Raw genomic sequence first — 24,471 nt, 5'->3', positions numbered from 1 at the left:
CCTTATGGTCGATCTCCTGTGAGTCTAGATTTTCGAATCCGACGCAAAACTGACAGTTAATTGTAAGGTTCAGGGCCTGTTCATGACGATGGAACACACAAATTGCGTCGCGATTCAATACATCGTCCTCCGGCCGACCTGTCTCCAAGGGTCTATTGCTGCCTCGGGCACCTTATGGTCGTTCTCCTGTGAGTCTAGATTTTCGAATCCGACGCAAAACTGACAGTTAATTGTAACGTTCAGCGCCTGTTAATGACGATGGAACACACAAATCGCGTTGCGATTCAATACATCGTCCTCCGGCCGACCTGTCTCCAAGGGTCTATTGCTGCCTCGGGCACCTTATGGTCGATCAACTGTGAGTCTAGATTTTCGAATCCGACGCAAAACTGACAGTTAATTGTAACGTTCAGAGCCTGTTCATGACGATGGAACACACAAATTGCGTCGCGATTCAATACATCGTCCTCCGGCCGACCTGTCTCCAAGGGTCTATTGCTGCCTCGGGCACCTTATGGTCGTTCTCCTGTGAGGCTAGAATTTCGAATCCGACGCAAAACTGACAGTTAATTGTGACGTTCAGCGCCTGTTAATGACGATGGAACACACAAATCGCGTCGCGATTCAATACATCGTCCTCCGGCTGACCTGTCTCCAAGGGTCTATTGCTGCCTCGGGCACCTTATGGTCGTTTCCTGTGAGTCTAGATTTTCGAATCCGACGCAAAACTGACAGTTAATTGTAACGTTCAGAGCCTGTTAATGACGATGGAATACACAAATTGCGTCGCGATTCAATACATCGTCCTCCAGCCGACTTGTCTCCAAGGGTCTAGTGCTGCCTCGGACACCTTATGGTCGTTCTCCTGTGAGTCTAGATTTTCGAATCCGACGCAAAACTGACAGTTAATTGTAACGTTCAGAGCCAATTAATGACAATGGATCACACAAATCGCGTCGCGATTCAATACATCGTCCTCCAGCCGATTTGTCTCCAAGGGTCTAGTGCTGCCTCGGGCACCTTATGGTCGTTCCTCTGTGAGTCTAGATTTTCGAATCCGACGCAAAACTGACAGTTAATTGTAAGGTTCTGAGCCTCTTAATGACGATGGAACACACAAATTGCGTCGCGATTCAATACATCGTCCTCCGGCCGACTTGTCTCCAAGGGTCTAGTGCTGCCTTCGGCACCTTATTGTCGTTCTCCCGTGAGTCTAGATTTTCGAATGCGACGCAAAACTGACAGTTAATCGTAAGGTTCAGAGCCTCTTAATGACAATGGAACACACAAAACTCGTCGCGATTCAATACATCGTCCTCCGGCTGACCTGTCTCCAAGGGTCTATTGGTGCCTCGGGCACCTTATGGTCGTTCTCCTGTGAGTCTAGTTTTTCGAATCCGACGCAAAACTGACAGTTAATTGTAACGTTCAGAGCCTGAAAATGACGATGGAACACACAAATCGCGTCGCGATTCAATACATCGTCCTCCGGCCGACCTGTCTTCAAGGGTCTATTGCTGCCTGGGGCACCTTATGGTCGATCTCCTGTGAGTCTAGATTTTCGAATCCGACGCAAAACAGACAGTTAATTGTAAGGTTCAGGGCCTGTTAATGACGATGGAACACACAAATTGCGTCGCGATTCAATACATCGTCCTCCGGCCGAGCTGTCTCCAAGGGTCTATTGCTGCCTCGGGCACCTTATGGTCGTACTCCTGTGAGTCTAGATTTTCGAATCCGACGCAAAACTGACAGTTAATTGTAACGTTCAGCGCCTGTTAATGACGATGGAACACACAAATCGCGTCGCGATTCAATACATCGTCCTCCGGCCGACCTGTCTCCAAGGGTCTATTGCTGCCTCGGTCACCTTATGGTCGATCTCCTGTGAGTCTAGATTTTCGAATCCGACGCAAAACTGACAGTTAATTGTAACGTTCAGAGCCTGTTCATGACGATGGAACACACAAATTGCGTCGCGATTCAATACATCGTCCTCCGGCCGACCTGTCTCCAAGGGTCTATTGCTGCCTCGGGCACCTTATGGTCGTTCTCCTGTGAGTCTAGATTTTCGAATCCGACGCAAAACCGACAGTTAATTGTAACGTTCAGCGCCTGTTAATGACGATGGAACACACAAATCGCGTCGCGATTCAATACATCGTCCTCCGGCCGACCTGTCTCCAAGGGTCTATTGCTGCCTCGGGCACCTTATGGTCGTTTCCTGTGAGTCTAGATTTTCGAATCCGACGCAAAACTGACAGTTAATTGTAACGTTCAGAGCCTGTTAATGACGATGGAACACACAAATTGCGTCGCGATTCAATACATCGTCCTCCAGCCGACTTGTCTCCAAGGGTCTAGTGCTGCCTCGGACACCTTATGGTCGTTCTCCTGTGAATCTAGATTTTCGAATCCGACGCAAAACTGACAGTTAATTGTAACGTTCAGAGCCTGAAAATGACGATGGAACACACAAATCGCGTCGCGATTCAATACATCGTCCTCCGGCCGACCGGTCTTCAAGGGTCTATTGCTGCCTCGGGCACCTTATGGTCGATCTCCTGTGAGTCTAGATTTTCGAATCCGACGCAAAACTGACAGTTAATTGTAAGGTTCAGGGCCTGTTCATGACGATGGAACACACAAATTGCGTCGCGATTCAATACATCGTCCTCCGGCCGACCTGTCTCCAAGGGTCTATTGCTGCCTCGGGCACCTTATGGTCGTTCTCCTGTGAGTCTAGATTTTCGAATCCGACGCAAAACTGACAGTTAATTGTAACGTTCAGCGCCTGTTAATGACGATGGAACACACAAATCGCGTTGCGATTCAATACATCGTCCTCCGGCCGACCTGTCTCCAAGGGTCTATTGCTGCCTCGGGCACCTTATGGTCGATCAACTGTGAGTCTAGATTTTCGAATCCGACGCAAAACTGACAGTTAATTGTAACGTTCAGAGCCTGTTCATGACGATGGAACACACAAATTGCGTCGCGATTCAATACATCGTCCTCCGGCCGACCTGTCTCCAAGGGTCTATTGCTGCCTCGGGCACCTTATGGTCGTTCTCCTGTGAGGCTAGAATTTCGAATCCGACGCAAAACTGACAGTTAATTGTGACGTTCAGCGCCTGTTAATGACGATGGAACACACAAATCGCGTCGCGATTCAATACATCGTCCTCCGGCTGACCTGTCTCCAAGGGTCTATTGCTGCCTCGGGCACCTTATGGTCGTTTCCTGTGAGTCTAGATTTTCGAATCCGACGCAAAACTGACAGTTAATTGTAACGTTCAGAGCCTGTTAATGACGATGGAATACACAAATTGCGTCGCGATTCAATACATCGTCCTCCAGCCGACTTGTCTCCAAGGGTCTAGTGCTGCCTCGGACACCTTATGGTCGTTCTCCTGTGAGTCTAGATTTTCGAATCCGACGCAAAACTGACAGTTAATTGTAACGTTCAGAGCCAATTAATGACAATGGATCACACAAATCGCGTCGCGATTCAATACATCGTCCTCCAGCCGATTTGTCTCCAAGGGTCTAGTGCTGCCTCGGGCACCTTATGGTCGTTCCTCTGTGAGTCTAGATTTTCGAATCCGACGCAAAACTGACAGTTAATTGTAAGGTTCTGAGCCTCTTAATGACGATGGAACACACAAATTGCGTCGCGATTCAATACATCGTCCTCCAGCCGACTTGTCTCCAAGGGTCTAATGCTGCCTCGGGCACCTTATGGTCGTTCTCCTGTGAGTCTAGATTTTCGAATCCGACGCAAAACTGACAGTTAATCGTAAGGTTCAGAGCCTCTTAATGACAATGGAACACACAAATTGCGTCGCGATTCAATACATCGTCCTCCGGCCGACCTGTCTCCAAGGGTCTATTGCTGCCTGGGGCACCTTATGGTCGTTCTCCTGTGAGTCTAGATTTTCGAATCCGACGCAAAACTGACAGTTAATTGTAACGTTCAGAGCCTGTTAATGACGATGGAACACACAAATTGCGTCGCGATTCAATACATCGTCCTCCAGCCGACTTGTCTCCAAGGGTCTAGTGCTGCCTCGGACACCTTATGGTCGTTCTCCTGTGAGTCTAGATTTTCGAATCCGACGCAAAACTGACAGTTAATTGTAACGTTCAGAGCCTGAAAATGACGATGGAACACACAAATCGCGTCGCGATTCAATACATCGTCCTCCGGCCGACCTGTCTTCAAGGGTCTATTGCTGCCTGGGGCACCTTATGGTCGATCTCCTGTGAGTCTAGATTTTCGAATCCGACGCAAAACTGACAGTTAATTGTAAGGTCCAGGGCCTGTTAATGACGATGGAACACACAAATTGCGTCGCGATTCAATACATCGTCCTCCGGCCGACCTGTCTCCAAGGGTCTATTGCTGCCTCGGGCACCTTATGGTCGTTCTCCTGTGAGTCTAGATTTTCGAATCCGACGCAAAACTGACAGTTAATTGTAACGTTCAGCGCCTGTTAATGACGATGGAACACACAAATCGCGTCGCGATTGAATACATCGTCCTCCGGCCGACCTGTCTCCAAGGGTCTATTGCTGCCTCTGTCACCTTATGGTCGATCTCCTGTGAGTCTAGATTTTCGAATCCGACGCAAAACTGACAGTTAATTGTAACGTTCAGAGCCTGTTCATGACGATGGAACACACAAATTGCGTCGCGATTCAATACATCGTCCTCCGGCCGACCTGTCTCCAAGGGTCTATTGCTGCCTCGGGCACCTTATGGTCGTTCTCCTGTGAGTCTAGATTTTCGAATCCGACGCAAAACTGACAGTTAATTGTAACGTTCAGCGCCTGTTAATGACGATGGAACACACAAATCGCGTCGCGATTCAATACATCGTCCTCCGGCTGACCTGTCTCCAAGGGTCTATTGCTGCCTCGGGCACCTTATGGTCGTTTCCTGTGAGTCTAGATTTTCGAATCCGACGCAAAACTGACAGTTAATTGTAACGTTCAGAGCCTGTTAATGACGATGGAACACACAAATTGCGTCGCGATTCAATACATCGTCCTCCGGCCGACCTGTCTCCAAGGGTCTATTGCTCCCTCGGGCACCTTATGGTCGTTCTCCTGTGAGTCTAGATTTTCGAATCCGACGCAAAACTGACAGTTAATTGTGACGTTCAGCGCCTGTTAATGACGATGGAACACACAAATCGCGTCGCGATTCAATACATCGTCCTCCGGCTGACCTGTCTCCAAGGGTCTATTGCTGCCTCGGGCACCTTATGGTCGTTTCCTGTGAATCTAGATTTTCGTATCCGACGCAAAAGTGACAGTTAATTGTAACGTTCAGAGCCTGAAAATGACGATGGAACACACAAATCGCGTCGCGATTCAATACGTCGTCCTCCGGCCGACCTGTCTGCAAGGGTCTATTGCTGCCTCGGGCACCTTATGGTCGATCTCCTGTGAGTCTAGATTTTCGAATCCGACGCAAAACTGACAGTTAATTGTAACGTTCAGAGCCTGTTAATGACGATGGAACACACAAATTGCGTCGCGATTCGATACATCGTCCTCCGGCCGACCTGTCTCCAAGGGTCTATTGCTGCCTCGGGCACCTTATGGTCGTTCTCCTGTGAGGCTAGAATTTCGAATCCGACGCAAAACTGACAGTTAATTGTGACGTTCAGCGCCTGTTAATGACGATGGAACACACAAATCGCGTCGCGATTCAATACATCGTCCTCCGGCTGACCTGTCTCCAAGGGTCTATTGCTGCCTCGGGCACCTTATGGTCGTTCTCCTGTGAGTCTAGATTTTCGAATCCGACGCAAAACTGACAGTTAATTGTAACGTTCAGCGCCTGTTAATGACGATGGAACACACAAATCGCGTCGCGATTCAATACATCGTCCTCCGGCCGACCTGTCTCCAAGGGTCTATTGCTGCCTCGGTCACCTTATGGTCGATCTCCTGTGAGTTTAGATTTTCGAATCCGACGCAAAACTGACAGTTAATTGTAACGTTCAGAGCCTGTTCATGACGATGGAACACACAAGTTGCGTCGCGATTCAATACATCGTCCTCCGGCCGACCTGTCTCCAAGGGTCTATTGCTGCCTCGGGCACCTTATGGTCGTTCTCCTGTGAGTCTAGATTTTCGAATCCGACGCAAAACTGACAGTTAATTGTAACGTTCAGCGCCTGTTAATGACGATGGAACACACAAATCGCGTCGCGATTCAATACATCGTCCTCCGGCTGACCTGTCTCCAAGGGTCTATTGCTGCCTCGGGCACCTTATGGTCGTTTCCTGTGAGTCTAGATTTTCGAATCCGACGCAAAACTGACAGTTAATTGTAACGTTCAGAGCCTGTTCATGACGATGGAACACACAAATTGCGTCGCGATTCAATACATCGTCCTCCTGCCGACTTGTCTCCAAGGGTCTAATGCTGCCTCGGGCACCTTATGGTCGTTCTCCTGTGAGTCTAGATTTTCGAATGCGACGCAAAACTGACAGTTAATCGTAAGGTTCAGAGCCTCTTAATGACAATGGAACACACAAATTGCGTCGCGATTCAATACATCGTCCTCCGGCCGACCTGTCTCCAAGGGTCTATTGCTGCCTCGGGCACCTTATGGTCGTTCTCCTGTGAGTCTAGATTTTCGAATCCGACGCAAAACTGACAGTTAATTGTAACGTTCAGCGCCTGTTAATGACGATGGAACACACAAATCGCGTCGCGATTGAATACATCGTCCTCCGGCCGACCTGTCTCCAAGGGTCTATTGCTGCCTCTGTCACCTTATGGACGATCTCCTGTGAGTCTAGATTTTCGAATCCGACGCAAAACTGACAGTTAATTGTAACGTTCAGAGCCTGTTCATGACGATGGAACACACAAATTGCGTCGCGATTCAATACATCGTCCTCCGGCCGACCTGTCTCCAAGGGTCTATTGCTGCCTCGGGCACCTTATGGTCGTTCTCCTGTGAGTCTAGATTTTCGAATCCGACGCAAAACTGACAGTTAATTGTAACGTTCAGCGCCTGTTAATGACGATGGAACACACAAATCGCGTCGCGATTCAATACATCGTCCTCCGGCTGACCTGTCTCCAAGGGTCTATTGCTGCCTCGGGCACCTTATGGTCGTTTCCTGTGAGTCTAGATTTTCGAATCCGACGCAAAACTGACAGTTAATTGTAACGTTCAGAGCCTGTTAATGACGATGGAACACACAAATTGCGTCGCGATTCAATACATCGTCCTCCGGCCGACCTGTCTCCAAGGGTCTATTGCTCCCTCGGGCACCTTATGGTCGTTCTCCTGTGAGTCTAGATTTTCGAATCCGACGCAAAACTGACAGTTAATTGTGACGTTCAGCGCCTGTTAATGACGATGGAACACACAAATCGCGTCGCGATTCAATACATCGTCCTCCGGCTGACCTGTCTCCAAGGGTCTATTGCTGCCTCGGGCACCTTATGGTCGTTTCCTGTGAATCTAGATTTTCGAATCCGACGCAAAACTGACAGTTAATTGTAACGTTCAGAGCCTGTTAATGACGATGGAACACACAAATTGCGTCGCGATTCAATACATCGTCCTCCAGCCGACTTGTCTCCAAGGGTCTAGTGCTGCCTCGGACACCTTATGGTCGTTCTCCTGTGAGTCTAGATTTTCGAATCCGACGCAAAACTGACAGTTAATTGTAACGTTCAGAGCCTGAAAATGACGATGGAACACACAAATCGCGTCGCGATTCAATACATCGTCCTCCGGCCGACCTGTCTTCAAGGGTCTATTGCTGCCTGGGGCACCTTATGGTCGATCTCCTGTGAGTCTAGATTTTCGAATCCGACGCAAAACTGACAGTTAATTGTAAGGTTCAGGGCCTGTTAATGACGATGGAACACACAAATTGCGTCGCGATTCAATACATCGTCCTCCGGCCGAGCTGTCTCCAAGGGTCTATTGCTGCCTCGGGCACCTTATGGTCGTTCTCCTGTGAGTCTACATTTTCGAATCCGACGCAAAACTGACAGTTAATTGTAACGTTCAGCGCCTGTTAATGACGATGGAACACACAAATCGCGTCGCGATTCAATACATCGTCCTCCGGCCGACCTGTCTCCAAGGGTCTATTGCTGCCTCTGTCACCTTATGGTCGATCTCCTGTGAGTCTAGATTTTCGAATCCGACGCAAAACTGACAGTTAATTGTAACGTTCAGAGCCTGTTCATGACGATGGAACACACAAATTGCGTCGCGATTCAATACATCGTCCTCCGGCCGACCTGTCTCCAAGGGTCTATTGCTGCCTCGGGCACGTTATGGTCATTCTCCTGTGAGTCTAGATTTTCGAATCCGACGCAAAACTGACAGTTAATTGTAACGTTCAGCGCCTGTTAATTACGATGGAACACACAAATCGCGTCGCGATTCAATACATCGTCCTCCGGCCGACCTGTCTCCAAGGGTCTATTGCTGCCTCGGGCACCTTATGGTCGTTTCCTGTGAGTCTAGATTTTCGAATCCGACGCAAAACTGACAGTTAATTGTAACGTTCAGAGCCTGTTAATGACGATGGAACACACAAATTGCGTCGCGATTCAATACATCGTCCTCCAGCCGACTTGTCTCCAAGGGTCTAGTGCTGCCTCGGACACCTTATGGTCGTTCTCCTGTGAATCTAGATTTTCGAATCCGACGCAAAACTGACAGTTAATTGTAACGTTCAGAGCCTGAAAATGACGATGGAACACACAAATCGCGTCGCGATTCAATACATCGTCCTCCGGCCGACCGGTCTTCAAGGGTCTATTGCTGCCTCGGGCACCTTATGGTCGATCTCCTGTGAGTCTAGATTTTCGAATCCGACGCAAAACTGACAGTTAATTGTAAGGTTCAGGGCCTGTTCATGACGATGGAACACACAAATTGCGTCGCGATTCAATAGATCGTCCTCCGGCCGACCTGTCTCCAAGGGTCTATTGCTGCCTCGGGCACCTTATGGTCGTTCTCCTGTGAGTCTAGATTTTCGAATCCGACGCAAAACTGACAGTTAATTGTAACGTTCAGCGCCTGTTAATGACGATGGAACACACAAATCGCGTTGCGATTCAATACATCGTCCTCCGGCCGACCTGTCTCCAAGGGTCTATTGCTGCCTCGGGCACCTTATGGTCGATCAACTGTGAGTCTAGATTTTCGAATCCGACGCAAAACTGACAGTTAATTGTAACGTTCAGAGCCTGTTCATGACGATGGAACACACAAATTGCGTCGCGATTCAATACATCGTCCTCCGACCGACCTGTCTCCAAGGGTCTATTGCTGCCTCGGGCACCTTATGGTCGATCTCCTGTGAGTCTAGATTTTCGAATCCGACGCAAAACTGACAGTTAATTGTAAGGTTTAGGGCCTGTTCATGACGATGGAACACACAAATTGCGTCGCGATTCAATACATCGTCCTCCGGCCGACCTGTCTCCAAGGGTCTATTGCTGCCTCGGGCACCTTATGGTCGTTCTCCTGTGAGTCTAGATTTTCGAATCCGACGCAAAACTGACAGTTAATTGTAACGTTCAGCGCCTGTTAATGACGATGGAACACACAAATCGCGTTGCGATTCAATACATCGTCCTCCGGCCGACCTGTCTCCAAGGGTCTATTGCTGCCTCGGGCACCTTATGGTCGATCAACTGTGAGTCTAGATTTTCGAATCCGACGCAAAACTGACAGTTAATTGTAACGTTCAGAGCCTGTTCATGACGATGGAACACACAAATTGCGTCGCGATTCAATACATCGTCCTCCGGCCGACCTGTCTCCAAGGGTCTATTGCTGCCTCGGGCACCTTATGGTCGTTCTCCTGTGAGGCTAGAATTTCGAATCCGACGCAAAACTGACAGTTAATTGTGACGTTCAGCGCCTGTTAATGACGATGGAACACACAAATCGCGTCGCGATTCAATACATCGTCCTCCGGCTGACCTGTCTCCAAGGGTCTATTGCTGCCTCGGGCACCTTATGGTCGTTTCCTGTGAGTCTAGATTTTCGAATCCGACGCAAAACTGACAGTTAATTGTAACGTTCAGAGCCTGTTAATGACGATGGAATACACAAATTGCGTCGCGATTCAATACATCGTCCTCCAGCCGACTTGTCTCCAAGGGTCTAGTGCTGCCTCGGACACCTTATGGTCGTTCTCCTGTGAGTCTAGATTTTCGAATCCGACGCAAAACTGACAGTTAATTGTAACGTTCAGAGCCAATTAATGACAATGGATCACACAAATCGCGTCGCGATTCAATACATCGTCCTCCAGCCGATTTGTCTCCAAGGGTCTAGTGCTGCCTCGGGCACCTTATGGTCGTTCCTCTGTGAGTCTAGATTTTCGAATCCGACGCAAAACTGACAGTTAATTGTAAGGTTCTGAGCCTCTTAATGACGATGGAACACACAAATTGCGTCGCGATTCAATACATCGTCCTCCGGCCGACTTGTCTCCAAGGGTCTAGTGCTGCCTTCGGCACCTTATTGACGTTCTCCCGTGAGTCTAGATTTTCGAATGCGACGCAAAACTGACAGTTAATCGTAAGGTTCAGAGCCTCTTAATGACAATGGAACACACAAAACTCGTCGCGATTCAATACATCGTCCTCCGGCTGACCTGTCTCCAAGGGTCTATTGGTGCCTCGGGCACCTTATGGTCGTTCTCCTGTGAGTCTAGTTTTTCGAATCCGACGCAAAACTGACAGTTAATTGTAACGTTCAGAGCCTGTTAATGACGATGGAACACACAAATTGCGTCGCGATTCAATACATCGTCCTCCAGCCGACTTGTCTCCAAGGGTCTAATGCTGCCTCGGGCACCTTATGGTCGTTTCCTGTGAGTCTAGATTTTCGAATCCGACGCAAAACTGACAGTTAATTGTAACGTTCAGAGCCTGTTAATGACGATGGAACACACAAATTGCGTCGCGATTCAATACATCGTCCTCCAGCCGACTTGTCTCCAAGGGTCTAGTGCTGCCTCGGACACCTTATGGTCGTTCTCCTGTGAATCTAGATTTTCGAATCCGACGCAAAACTGACAGTTAATTGTAACGTTCAGAGCCTGAAAATGACGATGGAACACACAAATCGCGTCGCGATTCAATACATCGTCCTCCGGCCGACCGGTCTTCAAGGGTCTATTGCTGCCTCGGGCACCTTATGGTCGATCTCCTGTGAGTCTAGATTTTCGAATCCGACGCAAAACTGACAGTTAATTGTAAGGTTCAGGGCCTGTTCATGACGATGGAACACACAAATTGCGTCGCGATTCAATACATCGTCCTCCGGCCGACCTGTCTCCAAGGGTCTATTGCTGCCTCGGGCACCTTATGGTCGTTCTCCTGTGAGTCTAGATTTTCGAATCCGACGCAAAACTGACAGTTAATTGTAACGTTCAGCGCCTGTTAATGACGATGGAACACACAAATCGCGTTGCGATTCAATACATCGTCCTCCGGCCGACCTGTCTCCAAGGGTCTAATGCTGCCTCGGGCACCTTATGGTCGATCAACTGTGAGTCTAGATTTTCGAATCCGACGCAAAACTGACAGTTAATTGTAACGTTCAGAGCCTGTTCATGACGATGGAACACACAAATTGCGTCGCGATTCAATACATCGTCCTCCGGCCGACCTGTCTCCAAGGGTCTATTGCTGCCTCGGGCACCTTATGGTCGTTCTCCTGTGAGGCTAGAATTTCGAATCCGACGCAAAACTGACAGTTAATTGTGACGTTCAGCGCCTGTTAATGACGATGGAACACACAAATCGCGTCGCGATTCAATACATCGTCCTCCGGCTGACCTGTCTCCAAGGGTCTATTGCTGCCTCGGGCACCTTATGGTCGTTTCCTGTGAGTCTAGATTTTCGAATCCGACGCAAAACTGACAGTTAATTGTAACGTTCAGAGCCTGTTAATGACGATGGAATACACAAATTGCGTCGCGATTCAATACATCGTCCTCCAGCCGACTTGTCTCCAAGGGTCTAGTGCTGCCTCGGACACCTTATGGTCGTTCTCCTGTGAGTCTAGATTTTCGAATCCGACGCAAAACTGACAGTTAATTGTAACGTTCAGAGTCAATTAATGACAATGGATCACACAAATCGCGTCGCGATTCAATACATCGTCCTCCAGCCGATTTGTCTCCAAGGGTCTAGTGCTGCCTCGGGCACCTTATGGTCGTTCCTCTGTGAGTCTAGATTTTCGAATCCGACGCAAAACTGACAGTTAATTGTAAGGTTCTGAGCCTCTTAATGACGATGGAACACACAAATTGCGTCGCGATTCAATACATCGTCCTCCGGCCGACTTGTCTCCAAGGGTCTAGTGCTGCCTTCGGCACCTTATTGTCGTTCTCCCGTGAGTCTAGATTTTCGAATGCGACGCAAAACTGACAGTTAATCGTAAGGTTCAGAGCCTCTTAATGACAATGGAACACACAAAACTCGTCGCGATTCAATACATCGTCCTCCGGCTGACCTGTCTCCAAGGGTCTATTGGTGCCTCGGGCACCTTATGGTCGTTCTCCTGTGAGTCTAGTTTTTCGAATCCGACGCAAAACTGACAGTTAATTGTAACGTTCAGAGCCTGTTAATGACGATGGAACACACAAATTGCGTCGCGATTCAATACATCGTCCTCCAGCCGACTTGTCTCCAAGGGTCTAATGCTGCCTCGGGCACCTTATGGTCGTTCTCCTGTGAGTCTAGATTTTCGAATCCGACGCAAAACTGACAGTTAATCGTAAGGTTCAGAGCCTCTTAATGACAATGGAACACACAAAACTCGTCGCGATTCAATACATCGTCCTCCGGCCGACCTGTCTCCAAGGGTCTAATGCTGCCTCGGGCACCTTATGGTCGTTCTCCTGTGAGTCTAGATTTTCGAATCCGACGCAAAACTGACAGTTAATTGTAACGTTCAGAGCCTGAAAATGACGATGGAACACACAAATCGCGTCGCGATTCAATACATCGTCCTCCGGCCGACCTGTCTTCAAGGGTCTATTGCTGCCTGGGGCACCTTATGGTCGATCTCCTGTGAGTCTAGATTTTCGAATCCGACGCAAAACTGACAGTTAATTGTAAGGTCCAGGGCCTGTTAATGACGATGGAACACACAAATTGCGTCGCGATTCAATACATCGTCCTCCAGCCGATTTGTCTCCAAGGGTCTAGTGCTGCCTCGGGCTCCTTATGGTCGTTCCTCTGTGAGTCTAGATTTTCGAATCCGACGCAAAACTGACAGTTAATTGTAAGGTTCTGAGCCTCTTAATGACGATGGAACACACAAATTGCGTCGCGATTCAATACATCGTCCTCCGGCCGACTTGTCTCCAAGGGTCTAGTGCTGCCTTCGGCACCTTATTGTCGTTCTCCCGTGAGTCTAGATTTTCGAATGCGACGCAAAACTGACAGTTAATCGTAAGGTTCAGAGCCTCTTAATGACAATGGAACACACAAAACTCGTCGCGATTCAATACATCGTCCTCCGGCTGACCTGTCTCCAAGGGTCTATTGGTGCCTCGGGCACCTTATGGTCGTTCTCCTGTGAGTCTAGTTTTTCGAATCCGACGCAAAACTGACAGTTAATTGTAACGTTCAGAGCCTGTTAATGACGATGGAACACACAAATTGCGTCGCGATTCAATACATCGTCCTCCGGCCGACCTGTCTCCAAGGGTCTATTGCTGCCTCGGGCACCTTATGGTCGTTCTCCTGTGAGTCTAGATTTTCGAATCCGACGCAAAACTGACAGTTAATTGTAAGGTTCAGGGCCTGTTAATGACGATGGAACACACAAATCGCGTCGCGATTGAATACATCGTCCTCCGGCCGACCTGTCTCCAAGGGTCTATTGCTGCCTCTGTCACCTTATGGTCGATCTCCTGTGAGTCTAGATTTTCGAATCCGACGCAAAACTGACAGTTAATTGTAACGTTCAGAGCCTGTTCATGACGATGGAACACACAAATTGCGTCGCGATTCAATACATCGTCCTCCGGCCGACCTGTCTCCAAGGGTCTATTGCTGCCTCGGGCACCTTATGGTCGTTCTCCTGTGAGTCTAGATTTTCGAATCCGACGCAAAACTGACAGTTAATTGTAACGTTCAGCGCCTGTTAATGACGATGGAACACACAAATCGCGTCGCGATTCAATACATCGTCCTCCGGCTGACCTGTCTCCAAGGGTCTATTGCTGCCTCGGGCACCTTATGGTCGTTTCCTGTGAGTCTAGATTTTCGAATCCGACGCAAAACTGACAGTTAATTGTAACGTTCAGAGCCTGTTAATGACGATGGAACACACAAATTGCGTCGCGATTCAATACATCGTCCTCCGGCCGACCTGTCTCCAAGGGTCTATTGCTCCCTCGGGCACCTTATGGTCGTTCTCCTGTGAGTCTAGATTTTCGAATCCGACGCAAAACTGACAGTTAATTGTGACGTTCAGCGCCTGTTAATGACGATGGAACACACAAATCGCGTCGCGATTCAATACATCGTCCTCCGGCTGACCTGTCTCCAAGGGTCTATTGCTGCCTCGGGCACCTTATGGTCGTTTCCTGTGAATCTAGATTTTCGAATCCGACGCAAAAGTGACAGTTAATTGTAACGTTCAGAGCCTGAAAATGACGATGGAACACACAAATCGCGTCGCGATTCAATACGTCGTCCTCCGGCCGACCTGTCTGCAAGGGTCTATTGCTGCCTCGGGCACCTTATGGTCGATCTCCTGTGAGTCTAGATTTTCGAATCCGACGCAAAACTGACAGTTAATTGTAACGTTAAGAGCCTGTTAATGACGATGGAACACACAAATTGCGTCCCGATTCAATACATCGTCCTCCGGCCGACCTGTCTCCAAGGGTCTATTGCTGCCTCGGGCACCATATGGTCGTTCTCCTGTGAGGCTAGAATTGCGAATCCGACGCAAAACTGACAGTTAATTGTGACGTTCAGCGCCTGTTAATGACGATGGAACACACAAATCGCGTCGCGATTCAATACATCGTCCTCCGGCTGACCTGTCTCCAAGGGTCTATTGCTGCCTCGGGCACCTTATGGTCGTTCTCCTGTGAGTCTAGATTTTCGAATCCGACGCAAAACTGACAGTTAATTGTAACGTTCAGCGCCTGTTAATGACGATGGAACACACAAATCGCGTCGCGATTCAATACATCGTCCTCCGGCCGACCTGTCTCCAAGGGTCTATTGTTGCCTCGGTCACCTTATGGTCGATCTCCTGTGAGTCTAGATTTTCGAATCCGACGCAAAACTGACAGTTAATTGTAACGTTCAGAGCCTGTTCATGACGATGGAACACACAAGTTGCGTCGCGATTCAATACATCGTCCTCCGGCCGACCTGTCTCCAAGGGTCTATTGCTGCCTCGGGCACCTTATGGTCGTTCTCCTGTGAGTCTAGATTTTCGAATCCGACGCAAAACTGACAGTTAATTGTAACGTTCAGCGCCTGTTAATGACGATGGAACACACAAATCGCGTCGCGATTCAATACATCGTCCTCCGGCTGACCTGTCTCCAAGGGTCTATTGCTGCCTCGGGCACCTTATGGTCGTTTCCTGTGAGTCTAGATTTTCGAATCCGACGCAAAACTGACAGTTAATTGTAACGTTCAGAGCCTGTTAATGACGATGGAACACACAAATTGCGTCGCGATTCAATACATCGTCCTCCTGCCGACTTGTCTCCAAGGGTCTAATGCTGCCTCGGGCACCTTATGGTCGTTCTCCTGTGAGTCTAGATTTTCGAATCCGACGCAAAACTGACAGTTAATTGTAACGTTCAGAGCCTGAAAATGACGATGGAACACACAAATCGCGTCGCGATTCAATACATCGTCCTCCGGCCGACCTGTCTCCAAGGGTCTATTGCTGCCTCGGGCACCTTATTTTCGTTCTCCTGTGAGTCTAGATTTTCGAATCCGACGCAAAACTGACAGTTAATTGTAACGTTCAGAGCCTGTTAATGACGATGGAACACACAAATTGCGTCGCGATTCAATACATCGTCCACCAGCCGACTTGTCTCCAAGGGTCTAGTGCTGCCTCGGACACCTTATGGTCGTTCTCCTGTGAGTCTAGATTTTCGAATCCGACGCAAAACTGACAGTTAATTGTAACGTTCAGAGCCTGAAAATGACGATGGAACACACAAATCGCGTCGCGATTGAATACATCGTCCTCCGGCCGACCTGTCTTCAAGGGTCTATTGCTGCCTGGGGCACCTTATGGTCGATCTCCTGTGAGTCTAGATGTTCGAATCCGACGCAAAACTGACAGTTAATTGTAAGGTTCAGGGCCTGTTAATGACGATGGAACACACAAATTGCGTCGCGATTCAATACATCGTCCTCCGGCCGAGCTGTCTCCAAGGGTCTATTGCTGCCTCGGGCACCTTATGGTCGTTCTCCTGTGAGTCTACATTTTCGAATCCGACGCAAAACTGACAGTTAATTGTAACGTTCAGCGCCTGTTAATGACGATGGAACACACAAATCGCGTCGCGATTCAATACATCGTCCTCCGGCCGACCTGTCTCCAAGGGTCTATTGCTGCCTCGGTCACCTTATGGTCGATCTCCTGTGAGTCTAGATTTTCGAATCCGACGCAAAACTGACAGTTAATTGTAACGTTCAGAGCCTGTTCATGACGATGGAACACACAAATTGCGTCGCGATTCAATACATCGTCCTCCGGCCGACCTGTCTCCAAGGGTCTATTGCTGCCTCGGGCACCTTATGGTCGTTCTCCTGTGAGTCTAGATTTTCGAATCCGACGCAAAACTGACAGTTAATTGTAACGTTCAGCGCCTGTTAATGACGATGGAACACACAAATCGCGTCGCGATTCAATACATCGTCCTCCGGCCGACCTGTCTCCAAGGGTCTATTGCTGCCTCGGGCACCTTATGGTCGTTTCCTGTGAGTCTAGATTTTCGAATGCGACGCAAAACTGACAGTTAATTGTAACGTTCAGAGCCTGTTAATGACGATGGAACACACAAATTGCGTCGCGATTCAATACATCGTCCTCCAGCCGACTTGTCTCCAAGGGTCTAGTGCTGCCTCGGACACCTTATGGTCGTTCTCCTGTGAATCTAGATTTTCGAATCCGACGCAAAACTGACAGTTAATTGTAACGTTCAGAGCCTGAAAATGACGATGGAACACACAAATCGCGTCGCGATTCAATACATCGTCCTCCGGCCGACCGGTCTTCAAGGGTCTATTGCTGCCTCGGGCACCTTATGGTCGATCTCCTGTGAGTCTAGATTTTCGAATCCGACGCAAAACTGACAGTTAATCGTAAGGTTCAGGGCCTGTTCATGACGATGGAACACACAAATTGCGTCGCGATTCAATACATCGTCCTCCGGCCGACCTGTCTCCAAGGGTCTATTGCTGCCTCGGGCACCTTATGGTCGTTCTCCTGTGAGTCTAGATTTTCGAATCCGACGCAAAACTGACAGTTAATTGTAACGTTCAGCGCCTGTTAATGACGATGGAACACACAAATCGCGTTGCGATTCAATACATCGTCCTCCGGCCGACCTGTCTCCAAGGGTCTATTGCTGCCTCGGGCACCTTATGGTCGATCAACTGTGAGTCTAGATTTTCGAATCCGACGCAAAACTGACAGTTAATTGTAACGTTCAGAGCCTGTTCATGACGATGGAACACACAAATTGCGTCGCGATTCAATACATCGTCCTCCGGCCGACCTGTCTCCAAGGGTCTATTGCTGCCTCGGGCACCTTATGGTCGTTCTCCTGTGAGGCTAGAATTTCGAATCCGACGCAAAACTGACAGTTAATTGTGACGTTCAGCGCCTGTTAATGACGATGGAACACACAAATCGCGTCGCGATTCAATACATCGTCCTCCGGCTGACCTGTCTCCAAGGGTCTATTGCTGCCTCGGGCACCTTATGGTCGTTTCCTGTGGGTCTAGATTTTCGAATCCGACGCAAAACTGACAGTTAATTGTAACGTTCAGAGCCTGTTAATGACGATGGAATACACAAATTGCGTCGCGATTCAATACATCGTCCTCCAGCCGACTTGTCTCCAAGGGTCTAGTGCTGCCTCGGACACCTTATGGTCGTTCTCCTGTGAGTCTAGATTTTCGAATCCGACGCAAAACTGACAGTTAATTGTAACGTTCAGAGCCAATTAATGACAATGGATCACACAAATCGCGTCGCGATTCAATACATCGTCCTCCAGCCGATTTGTCTCCAAGGGTCTAGTGCTGCCTCGGGCACCTTATGGTCGTTCCTCTGTGAGTCTAGATTTTCGAATCCGACGCAAAACTGACAGTTAATTGTAAGGTTCTGAGCCTCTTAATGACGATGGAACACACAAATTGCGTCGCGATTCAATACATCGTCCTCCGGCCGACTTGTCTCCAAGGGTCTAGTGCTGCCTTCGGCACCTTATTGTCGTTCTCCCGTGAGTCTAGATTTTCGAATCCGACGCAAAACTGACAGTTAATCGTAAGGTTCAGAGCCTCTTAATGACAATGGAACACACAAAACTCGTCGCGATTCAATACATCGTCCTCCGGCCGACCTGTCTCCAAGGGTCTATTGGTGCCTCGGGCACCTTATGGTCGTTCTCCTGTGAGTCTAGTTTTTCGAATCCGACGCAAAACTGACAGTTAATTGTAACGTTCAGAGCCTGTTAATGACGATGGAACACACAAATTGCGTCGCGATTCAATACATCGTCCTCCAGCCGACTTGTCTCCAAGGGTCTAATGCTGCCTCGGGCACCTTATGGTCGTTCTCCTGTGAGTCTAGATTTTCGAATCCGACGCAAAACTGACAGTTAATCGTAAGGTTCAGAGCCTCTTAATGACAATGGAACACACAAATTGCGTCGCGATTCAATACATCGTCCTCCGGCCGACCTGTCTCCAAGGGTCTATTGCTGCCTCGGGCACCTTATGGTCGTTCTCCTGTGAGTCTAGATTTTCGAATCCGACGCAAAACTGACAGTTAATTGTAACGTTCAGAGCCTGTTAATGACGATGGAACACACAAATTGCGTCGCGATTCAATACATCGTCCTCCAGCCGACTTGTCTCCAAGGGTCTAGTGCTGCCTCGGACACCTTATGGTCGTTCTCCTGTGAGTCTAGATTTTCGAATCCGACGCAAAACTGACAGTTAATTGTAACGTTCAGAGCCTGAAAATGACGATGGAACACACAAATCGCGTCGCGATTCAATACATCGTCCTCCGGCCGACCTGTCTTCAAGGGTCTATTGCTGCCTGGGGCACCTTATGGTCGATCTCCTGTGAGTCTAGATTTTCGAATCCGACGCAAAACTGACAGTTAATTGTAAGGTCCAGGGCCTGTTAAAGACGATGGAACACACAAATTGCGTCGCGATTCAATACGTCCTCCGGCCGACCTGTCTCCAAGGGTCTATTGCTGCCTCGGGCACCTTATGGTCGTTCTCCTGTGAGTCTAGATTTTCGAATCCGACGCAAAACTGACAGTTAATTGTAACGTTCAGCGCCTGTTAATGACGATGGAACACACAAATCGCGTCGCGATTGAATACATCGTCCTCCGGCCGACCTGTCTCCAAGGGTCTATTGCTGCCTCTGTCACCTTATGGTCGATCTCCTGTGAGTCTAGATTTTCGAATCCGACGCAAAACTGACAGTTAATTGTAACGTTCAGAGCCTGTTCATGACGATGGAACACACAAATTGCGTCGCGATTCAATACATCGTCCTCCGGCCGACCTGTCTCCAAGGGTCTATTGCTGCCTCGGGCACCTTATGGTCGATCTCCTGTGAGTCTAGATTTTCGAATCCGACGCAAAACTGACAGTTAATTGTAACGTTCAGAACCTGAAAATGACGATGGAACACACAAATCGCGTCGCGATTCAATACATCGTCCTCCGGCCGACCTGTCTTCAAGGGTCTATTGCTGCCTCGGGCACCTTATGGTCGATCTCCTGTGAGTCTAGATTTTCGAATCCGACGCAAAACTGACAGTTAATTGTAACGTTCAGAGCCTGTTAATGACGATGGAACACACAAATTGCGTCGCGATTCAATACATCGTCCTCCAGCCGACTTGTCTCCAAGGGTCTAATGCTGCCTCGGGCACCTTATGGTCGTTCTCCTGTGAGTCTAGATTTTCGAATGCGACGCAAAACTGACAGTTAATCGTAAGGTTCAGAGCCTCTTAATGACAATGGATCACACAAATTGCGTCGCGATTCAATACATCGTCCTCCGGCCGACCTGTCTCCAAGGGTCTATTGCTGCCTCGGGCACCTTATGGTCGTTCTCCTGTGAGTCTAGATTTTCGAATCCGACGCAAAACTGACAGTTAATTGTAACGTTCAGAGCCTGTTAATGACGATGGAACACACAAATTGCGTCGCGATTCAATACATCGTCCTCCAGCCGACTTGTCTCCAAGGGTCTAGTGCTGCCTCGGACACCTTATGGTCGTTCTCCTGTGAGTCTAGATTTTCGAATCCGACGCAAAACTGACAGTTAATTGTAACGTTCAGAGCCTGAAAATGACGATGGAACACACAAATCGCGTCGCGATTCAATACATCGTCCTCCGGCCGACCTGTCTTCAAGGGTCTATTGCTGCCTGGGGCACCTTATGGTCGATCTCCTGTGAGTCTAGATTTTCGAATCCGACGCAAAACTGACAGTTAATTGTAAGGTTCAGGGCCTGTTAATGACGATGGAACACACAAATTGCGTCGCGATTCAATACATCGTCCTCCGGCCGACCTGTCTCCAAGGGTCTAATGCTGCCTCGGGCACCTTATGGTCGTTCTCCTGTGAGTCTAGATTTTCGAATCCGACGCAAAACTGACAGTTAATTGTAACGTTCAGCGCCTGTTAATGACGATGGAACACACAAATCGCGTCGCGATTCAATACATCGTCCTCCGGCCGACCTGTCTCCAAGGGTCTATTGTTGCCTCGGTCACCTTATGGTCGATCTCCTGTGAGTCTAGATTTTCGAATCCGACGCAAAACTGACAGTTAATTGTAACGTTCAGAGCCTGTTCATGACGATGGAACACACAAATTGCGTCGCGATTCAATACATCGTCCTCCGGCCGACCTGTCTCCAAGGGTCTATTGCTGCCTCGGGCACCTTATGGTCGTTCTCCTGTGAGTCTAGATTTTCGAATCCGACGCAAAACTGACAGTTAATTGTAACGTTCAGCGCCTGTTAATGACGATGGAACACACAAATCGCGTCGCGATTCAATACATCGTCCTCCGGCTGACCTGTCTCCAAGGGTCTATTGCTGCCTCGGGCACCTTATGGTCGTTTCCTGTGAGTCTAGATTTTCGAATCCGACGCAAAACTGACAGTTAATTGTAACGTTCAGAGCCTGTTAATGACGATGGAACACACAAATTGCGTCGCGATTCAATACATCGTCCTCCGGCCGACCTGTCTCCAAGGGTCTATTGCTCCCTCGGGCACCTTATGGTCGTTCTCCTGTGAGTCTAGATTTTCGAATCCGACGCAAAACTGACAGTTAATTGTGACGTTCAGCGCCTGTTAATGACGATGGAACACACAAACCGCGTCGCGATTCAATACATCGTCCTCCGGCTGACCTGTCTCCAAGGGTCTATTGCTGCCTCGGGCACCTTATGGTCGTTTCCTGTGAGTCTAGATTTTCGAATCCGACGCAAAACTGACAGTTAATTGTAACGTTCAGAGCCTGAAAATGACGATGGAACACACAAATCGCGTCGCGATTCAATACATCGTCCTCCGGCCGACCTGTCTTCAAGGGTCTATTGCTGCCTCGGGCACCTTATGGTCGATCTCCTGTGAGTCTAGATTTTCGAATCCGACGCAAAACTGACAGTTAATTGTAAGGTTCAGGGCCTGTTCATGACGATGGAACACACAAATTGCGTCGCGATTCAATACATCGTCCTCCGGCCGACCTGTCTCCAAGGGTCTATTGCTGCCTCGGGCACCTTATGGTCGTTCTCCTGTGAGTCTAGATTTTCGAATCCGACGCAAAACTGACAGTTAATTGTAACGTTCAGCGCCTGTTAATGACGATGGAACACACAAATTGCGTCGCGATTCAATACATCGTCCTCCAGCCGACTTGTCTCCAAGGGTCTAATGCTGCCTCGGGCACCTTATGGTCGTTCTCCTGTGAGTCTAGATTTTCGAATGCGACGCAAAACTGACAGTTAATCGTAAGGTTCAGAGCCTCTTAATGACAATGGATCACACAAATTGCGTCGCGATTCAATACATCGTCCTCCGGCCGACCTGTCTCCAAGGGTCTATTGCTGCCTCGGGCACCTTATGGTCGTTCTCCTGTGAGTCTAGATTTTCGAATCCGACGCAAAACTGACAGTTAATTGTAACGTTCAGAGCCTGTTAATGATGATGGAACACACAAATTGCGTCGCGATTCAATACATCGTCCTCCAGCCGACTTGTCTCCAAGGGTCTAGTGCTGCCTCGGACACCTTATGGTCGTTCTCCTGTGAGTCTAGATTTTCGAATCCGACGCAAAACTGACAGTTAATTGTAACGTTCAGAGCCTGAAAATGACGATGGAACACACAAATCGCGTCGCGATTCAATACATCGTCCTCCGGCCGACCTGTCTTCAAGGGTCTATTGCTGCCTGGGGCACCTTATGGTCGATCTCCTGTGAGTCTAGATTTTCGAATCCGACGCAAAACTGACAGTTAATTGTAAGGTTCAGGGCCTGTTAATGACGATGGAACACACAAATTGCGTCGCGATTCAATACATCGTCCTCCGGCCGACCTGTCTCCAAGGGTCTAATGCTGCCTCGGGCACCTTATGGTCGTTCTCCTGTGAGTCTAGATTTTCGAATCCGACGCAAAACTGACAGTTAATTGTAACGTTCAGCGCCTGTTAATGACGATGGAACACACAAATCGCGTCGCGATTCAATACATCGTCCTCCGGCCGACCTGTCTCCAAGGGTCTATTGTTGCCTCGGTCACCTTATGGTCGATCTCCTGTGAGTCTAGATTTTCGAATTCGACGCAAAACTGACAGTTAATTGTAACGTTCAGAGCCTGTTCATGACGATGGAACACACAAATTGCGTCGCGATTCAATACATCGTCCTCCGGCCGACCTGTCTCCAAGGGTCTATTGCTGCCTCGGGCACCTTATGGTCGTTCTCCTGTGAGTCTAGATTTTCGAATCCGACGCAAAACTGACAGTTAATTGTAACGTTCAGCGCCTGTTAATGACGATGGAACACACAAATCGCGTCGCGATTCAATACATCGTCCTCCGGCTGACCTGTCTCCAAGGGTCTATTGCTGCCTCGGGCACCTTATGGTCGTTTCCTGTGAGTCTAGATTTTCGAATCCGACGCAAAACTGACAGTTAATTGTAACGTTCAGAGCCTGTTAATGACGATGGAACACACAAATTGCGTCGCGATTCAATACATCGTCCTCCGGCCGACCTGTCTCCAAGGGTCTATTGCTCCCTCGGGCACCTTATGGTCGTTCTCCTGTGAGTCTAGATTTTCGAATCCGACGCAAAACTGACAGTTAATTGTGACGTTCAGCGCCTGTTAATGACGATGGAACACACAAATCGCGTCGCGATTCAATACATCGTCCTCCGGCTGACCTGTCTCCAAGGGTCTATTGCTGCCTCGGGCACCTTATGGTCGTTTCCTGTGAGTCTAGATTTTCGAATCCGACGCAAAACTGACAGTTAATTGTAACGTTCAGAGCCTGTTCATGACGATGGAACACACAAATTGCGTCGCGATTCAATACATCGTCCTCCGGCCGACCTGTCTTCAAGGGTCTATTGCTGCCTCGGGCACCTTATGGTCGATCTCCTGTGAGTCTAGATTTTCGAATCCGACGCAAAACTGACAGTTAATTGTAAGGTTCAGGGCCTGTTCATGACGATGGAACACACAAATTGCGTCGCGATTCAATACATCGTCCTCCGGCCGACCTGTCTCCAAGGGTCTATTGCTGCCTCGGGCACCTTATGGTCGTTCTCCTGTGAGTCTAGATTTTCGAATCCGACGCAAAACTGACAGTTAATTGTAACGTTCAGCGCCTGTTAATGACGATGGAACACACAAATCGCGTTGCGATTCAATACATCGTCCTCCGGCCGACCTGTCTCCAAGGGTCTATTGCTGCCTCGGTCACCTTATGGTCTATCAACTGTGAGTCTAGATTTTCGAATCCGACGCAAAACTGACAGTTAATTGTAACGTTCAGAGCCTGTTAATGACGATGGAACACACAAATTGCGTCGCGATTCAATACATCGTCCTCCGCCCGACCTGTCGCCAAGGGTCTATTGCTGCCTCGGGCACCTTATGGTCGTTCT

The sequence above is a fragment of the Schistocerca nitens genome, chromosome 4, assembly GCF_023898315.1.
Source record: "Schistocerca nitens isolate TAMUIC-IGC-003100 chromosome 4, iqSchNite1.1, whole genome shotgun sequence".
Taxonomy (NCBI): Eukaryota; Metazoa; Arthropoda; class Insecta; order Orthoptera; family Acrididae; genus Schistocerca; species Schistocerca nitens.
This window is presented reverse-complemented; position numbering follows the sequence as displayed.